Here is a 6,146-nt window from a genome sequence, read left to right on the forward strand (position 1 = left end):
CAAACAAGTCAGGCTCATGAAAACAAAACCATGAATGCTTTGGCTGAAGCAACTACGAAGAACCAATTTCTTAAGGAACAATTGAAAATAACTGCTTTGGATCTTGGAAAATCAAACGAGTAACTTTATTTTGTAAAAGGGCAAAAATTTCAAATAAATCAGCACTTGGTTAAGATTGTGGAAACCAATGATGCTCCTTATGTCGACTACATTTCGTAGCTTATGGAGACAAAACTTAAGCCTATTCTCACAAAGTTAAATGATGTTACGAGTAGCAAGGCTACTTTGCGACAAGGGGGAGATGAAAGAGTATTTACAGAAGTCAACATCAAGAATCCTTGTCAAACGGGTCCAATAGAAAAGAACAGTGAGAAAATCCATTTGGAGAAGCAATCTGTGGAAGAAAAATTGAAAATTTTAAGGGAAAAGAGTACTGGCCAAAAGCGTAATGAAGCTTTTGGGTTAGGAAAAGGAAATGTAAAAATTATCTCTCAGAATTTAGATGATTTGGATCCACCATTGACAAAAGAACAACAATTAAACCAAGCAAAATGTGATGCATTTTTGGATGAGCTTAATGCTTTCAATGTAAATCTTAATGCAGAGGAAGCTGAGAAGAAGAATGCATAAGAAATTCTTGCGAACAAGAAAGCTCTATATCCTGCATGGTCAATTTAAAGAATTGAAGAAGAAGCTCTCAACAATCCAAAACTCTATTAGTTGGAACCTCAAACCTCTTTCTCAGTTGATAGTGATGTTGATTGTCAGATAGATTTGCCTATTACTGCGAAAGCTTTTCAATTTCGTTGCTTCGAAAGTATTCAAAAAATCGTTATGGGAAACACAACTGTTAACAGGAAGTTGATCATATTTTATGTGAAAAATTATAAACCATAATATGAATCTTGGAACATAAAGAAGATTGTTTCTCTGAAAGTAGGGAAGTCATAAAAGGTTAATGATTTTGTAAATATTCATTTCAAGGCAGTTCGTGGAAACAAGCATGAAATAGACGAGTTTACTTTGGCCGATCTTCCTTTGATGAATCCATTTGATTGGATTTCAATTCTCAATATTGTATCAAGAGAGTCAGTCAAGTATGATCAAATCTGCTCACATATGAAGAGATTAATAAAAGCTTATATCATTGAAATTGCGAAGATCGATATTGAGATCTCATCTATTTTAAACAGAAAACTGATTGTGAAGCCAGTGGAACCTCCAAAAAATCTTGATTCATTGAAGGCTGGATATATCGAGAATAAGAACTGGGGTTTTGCTTTCAAAGTAAAAGAAAATTATGTTCCAAAGAAGTGTATGTTCTATTTGGTTGACAAGCACTTGTACTCTTCTGTGGTTTTGAATCAAATCCTTGAAAATGCAGTGAAGTTCAAGAAATTTTGTTCTGATGATTTGAAGTGTGTTTCGGATATGGTAAAATGGTGGATTGGTGTTTGTCATATTCTTCTAAAGACTATGCCAAAATTGTTTCAGACTGTAAAGAAACTTAAAGTAAAGACAACTGAAGAAGATTTACACAAAAGGGGGATATTGTAGAGTTCGTAGTTTGTTTTGTTATTTTGTAATTTTTAATTTTTAATGCCTTTACTTAGTGTGAGTTATGATGCGATCTCGCACTTTTCTTACCTTGAGATGTCTTTCTTTTATCCCTATGTTGCCTATATATAGGGATATTAGATAGAAGAACGTCTAAGAGTTGATATGATAGAATAGTTCTTTTCTTGTAATCGAATTGTTCTGATCTTACTCGTTAATGAAAACACAATCTTATTTACCTCGTATGTTCTTGTGAATCATTTCATCGTTTGATTTGTGAATCTAATTGTTCCTTCAATCCCTAATAAATCAACTTCGAATGTTGATCCAGATGATAAAGGGAACTAAATTTCAGTTGTTCAATCAGAAGAAGAGAAGAAAAAGCAACAAGCCATCAAAATAAAAAAACAAAGGCAAATAAACAGCTTTCCCAGGCAAAGAGCAAATGACCCACCTGGCTTTAACAAGAGTAATCCCAACAAATTGTGGTGTTATGAAATAATAGAATATTGTTTCTATTGTAATGAATGATGATTTTCGAAAAGTGCCAAAGAAGAGCTACGACACAGAAAATTCTGGTTTTAATCAGCTTGACTTTCCGATCAATCATATGTTGTTCACTTATTCACTTATTCACAATTAAAGGTTGTACATTACTTCAAAGATAAGGAAGAATTTAGAAAGTTGAAGATTCTCTTTCACGCAGTCTTGGGGAAGAATGAAGAAGAGGTGTGGTCTCCAGTGAAAATAATAAAAGTGATGACCATTATTCCTGATAGCTTGTTTGAAGGCATGCTACAAAACTTTCGTTATATTGTTGTAAGAGCAAATAAAGATGTCTCTGAGTTCACAATAATAGTTTTTCCATTGATGACCTTGAATGATTTGATCACGGTCATGAAGATTTTGAGAACTATTGATGTGCCGAAGATATCAGAGACCAATAAGGATGATTTTATTATTGGGTTTGCTCATATCAAAGTCTTTCTTGACAACTACTATAAATTGTTCGCAATCACAGATATTAATCTTGCAACGGCTATTAATAAGCCATCGAAAGTCCCTCAATCTTTTTTAAGGGGAAAGCCTAAATATTGATAATTATGAAGATGGTGAAATTATTCATCAACCTCTTGGTGTTGTGTTTCGTGGAAAGAACAAGAAAGGGAGCATGACAAAGTTTTTGTTTCAAATTAGTGATCTTTAGAGGTACACAAACTCTTAGTATACTAACTGTCACACCCCGCTAAAGCGGAAATACGGGGCGTGGCAGTACAAATGGTTTCATAGCAAAAGTTAAAAGATAACACCAACCATAGTATTAAAAATCATTACAAATTTACAATGAGTTTGAACAAATTTTTAAAAGAAATTACAATATATTCAAATTCAACACATGCAAATGCTCCTACAAGTGTTGTATCTCTACGTGCCTCTTACTAGATGATTCCTGAAAAAGCATGTAAAACGAGCGTCAGCTATAAAAATAGTTGGTGAGCACTCACAGGTTTATAACATAATATAGTTTGAAGCCATGATAATCAGAATATTGATAACAGTTTCCATAAACAAATGTTCATTGCTATGATAAGTAAATAAGTTTTCATGAATAGAAGTTCATTGCTAAAGCAAGTAATAAAGTTTCCATACATAGGAATATATTGCAAAAATGAGTAAATAAGTTTGAATAAACAAAGTTCGTTATCATCATGAGAGATAAAGTATGTTGCCCAAATGGGATGCAACGTTCATATTCTCATGTGAAATAAAGTTTCCATAAATAGAAATATATGGCAAAAATGAGTAAATAAGTTTGCATAAACGAAGTTCGTTGTTATCATCAGAGATAAAGTATGTTGCCCAAATGAGATGCAACGTTCATATTCTCATGGGAAATAAAGTCTGTTGCTAAAACAAGATACAAGGTTCGTTGTCATCATGAGAGATAAAGTATGCTGCCCAAATGAGATGCAACGTTCATATTCTGATGGGAAATAAAGTTTGTTGCTAAAACGAGATACAAGGTTCGTTGTCATCATGAGAGATAAAGTATGTTGCCTAAATGAGATGCAACGTTCATATTCTCATGGAAAATAAATTTTTGTTACTAAAACGAGATACAAGGTTCGTATGTGCATAATGATTATACCATGAGTTCACAACCCAAGCCTAATGACCGAGGGTGCCTTCTTCTATGTTTATCGCTAACATAGGGAAATGTGGTAAAATGCACTCAAGCGAATCGTGCGAGTGGGGAGTTGTCTACCTCCTAATAGCGCTATCCATAATGACCATGGGCTTAAATGAGTTAATGAGTTGTGTGAATTGATTCCAGGGACTTAAACGCGATAAGGCCTCATGAATTAACAATAGCATACACATACACATCAAAATATAGCAACCAAGTTTGATACAAGTCAAATAAAATACAACGAATAATAAACAATTTTTCGGACATGCTTTTCCACCCCAAAACATAAAAACCGAAAATAGGGGGAGGCGTGGATACTCACCATGCTTTGAGATAATGCAAATGATGCTTTGAACTAAGTTCCACTTTTACCACTACCGATTCCTACAACGATGTTACACACTAATGTGTCTAATACTAGTATACTTACTACAATAGAATTATGCCAATAATGTGTCAAAATTTTGATATTGATAAGTTATAAACATTTTTCTGTGAAAATTAAATTTCCATGAATCAATTGTTATATAACAATTTAAGTGGAAAATTCTCATTATTGAAACGTTAATATTTAACATTTTAAGATGTGTTCCAATGATTAAATATTTAAAAACTAAGTCATTTTAGTTCCAAAATTTCCCAAACTTTGCATTTCAGTTTTAATTGAAGTCAAAGACCTTAAAATAAATTTTCTTAAAATTTTAATTTGTCTAACTATTTTTCATCAATTTAATTCCTTGAAAACATCATAAAATTTGGGGAAAATAGTGAATGATCATGGAAAATTATTATATTTGTTGTGTCACTGCTTTATAATGTCCTGAAACTGGGAAAACTATTATTTGCCAATTTTGATCAATAAAACCTGGTTTTATAATTTAATAATCTTTTGTACCAAGAAATTTTAATTAAATACAAAACAGTAGTGAAAAATTACCAAACTCTTTATTTTTGTTCCAACTGAAGTTAAAGACCTCCAGAAAGTTTTCCATGAATTTTATATACGTATAAATATTTTTCCATTATGTAAATGCTCAAATAAACACAAATTCAAAATAAATAGGAAACAACTTATAACATTCACCAAACATTTTGTGCCACTGTTGTTTAACATATCTAAGCTGGGAAATGTATCACAGTTGGTTTTCAAATAATTTAACTTTTTTTCTTTGTATTATTCATTTAAATAAGCGTTAATTCGTGAATAATCGTCAAAAAGTTAAGGAAAATTACCAAACTTTTTGTAAACTTCAAATACAGTGTACATAAACTGGGAAAATACCAAATGTGATTTTTATATATTGGAGTCCGATTTTTGGATTTATGTGTATTTAATCTTAGGAAAATAGAAACAAAATAGCATACAGAAGAGAAAAATCATCCAACATTTTATATAGCATACTAAGGTAATATAAGATTTTCTGGTGAAGTTTCAAAATTTTTGGATAAGCGTAGCTATTTTTCATCAATTTAATCTCTTAAACATTTACTAAATCGGGAAAATTAAGAAATTGTCTTGGAAAAATCTGGAAAATTTGTCGTAGTGTATTTATGATGTCTAGAAGATGCAAAAATTATGAAATATGGCTTTGGACATTTATAACTGTGTTTTTCTATTTATTTCTCTTCAAAAAAAATTAAATTAGAAATCAACAGAAGACAGCATTAAAAATGCATGCAAATTCATGAAAACTCTTTACGTAGTGCATAGGTGATATTCGGAATTTACAAAAATTTATTGACCATCAAAAGTATTTTATATGAATTATTGCTCTATTTTATTGCAAAAATAACAATAAATCGAGAAAAATGATTTATTTTCTGACAATTTCCAGATCATCTTGTTTTGTTGTCTAGATTTTGGGAAATATCGGATTTGAGCAGAAAAGATGGTTTAGATATTTATTTGTGAATAAATCTTTTATGACATATTTGAAAGCTTTTTAACAACATACTTTGATAATCAAGCCTTTAAGCTTGATGTTCATCACATGCATTATGATTTGAAGACCATGTATGAACTTATTTTGTTCAAAATGATGTTTCTAACTGAAAAACTTGAATGCATGTGGTTTTGGATCTTTAAAACTTATAAAACTCAAGTTGATGGATTTGGTTTAGGTTTTGATCATTGAATTTCACCTTCTAACAACATGCATGCTGTTTTTGGTTGAAATCCTACCACCATCATCATAAAATTTGACATGCATGTGAATAATCTCAAAGAAAAGTGTTTATGGAGAAGAACAATACAAGAAAACTTGATATTTTTGAAAGAAAAGTGAACAAAATGTAAGGAAAATGATTTTACCTTGAAGATCAATTTCAAATGATGAATATTCTTGAGTAAAATGAGGGATATTTTCTATAAATTTCGTGGGTTTTGGAGCTAATTACT

The sequence above is a fragment of the Lactuca virosa genome, chromosome 2 (genome assembly GCF_052849685.1).
Source record: "Lactuca virosa cultivar CGN04683 chromosome 2, Lactuca_virosa_CGN04683_v6, whole genome shotgun sequence".
NCBI classification, from domain to species: domain Eukaryota; kingdom Viridiplantae; phylum Streptophyta; class Magnoliopsida; order Asterales; family Asteraceae; genus Lactuca; species Lactuca virosa.